General features: G+C 60.6%; 1 protein-coding gene across 1 annotated transcript in view; it reads left to right on the plus strand.

The window, feature by feature from the left end:
* VAV1 (vav guanine nucleotide exchange factor 1) overlaps positions 1 to 645 on the plus strand; it is a 16,496-nt gene that overhangs the window by 5,592 nt on the left and 10,259 nt on the right. The gene's annotated exons all lie outside the window — the stretch shown is intronic.

The raw sequence follows: 645 nt of genomic DNA on the forward strand, positions 1-645 counted from the left end.
ATGGGGGGACACAGGGACATGGGGGGGATGTTGGGGACATGGGGGACACGGATGGAGATGGCAACGAAGGGGCCAGGGACACAGGGCCATGGGGCACTGGGATGGGTCCCCCCAGTGCCCTCAGTACCCCTTCCCAGTGCTCCCAGTAACCCCAGTGCCCACAGCACTTCCTGCGGCCGCTGCGGCACTTCCTGCAGCCCCAAGACCTGGAGAGCATCTTCATCAACATCGAGGTGACCCCAGTAACCCCCAGTGCTCCCAGTAACCCCTCCCAGTACTCCTAGTAAACCCAGTAAACCCTCCCACTGCTCCCAGTAATGCCCAGTAACCCATCCCACTCCTCGCAGTAACTCTCCAGGGCTCCCAGCGCTCCCAGTAACCCCTCTCACTGCTCCCAGTAATGCCCAGTAACCCATCCCACTCCTCCCAATAACTCTCCAGGGCTCCCAGTGCTCCCAGTAACCCCTCCCAGTACTTCTAATAACCCCAGTAAACCCTCCCACTGCTCTCTTAAGCCCCCAGAGCTCCCAGTAATCCCTCCCACTGCCCCCAGTAATGCCCAGTAACATCCCAGTCTTCCCAGTTATCCCTCCCAGTGCCCCCAGTGACCGCAGTAGGGGGTGCTGGGAGGGTCTGTGGCATCCA

This window comes from Egretta garzetta, unplaced genomic scaffold, assembly GCF_000687185.1.
Source record: "Egretta garzetta isolate BGI_Z169 unplaced genomic scaffold, ASM68718v1 scaffold677, whole genome shotgun sequence".
NCBI lineage: Eukaryota > Metazoa > Chordata > Aves > Pelecaniformes > Ardeidae > Egretta > Egretta garzetta.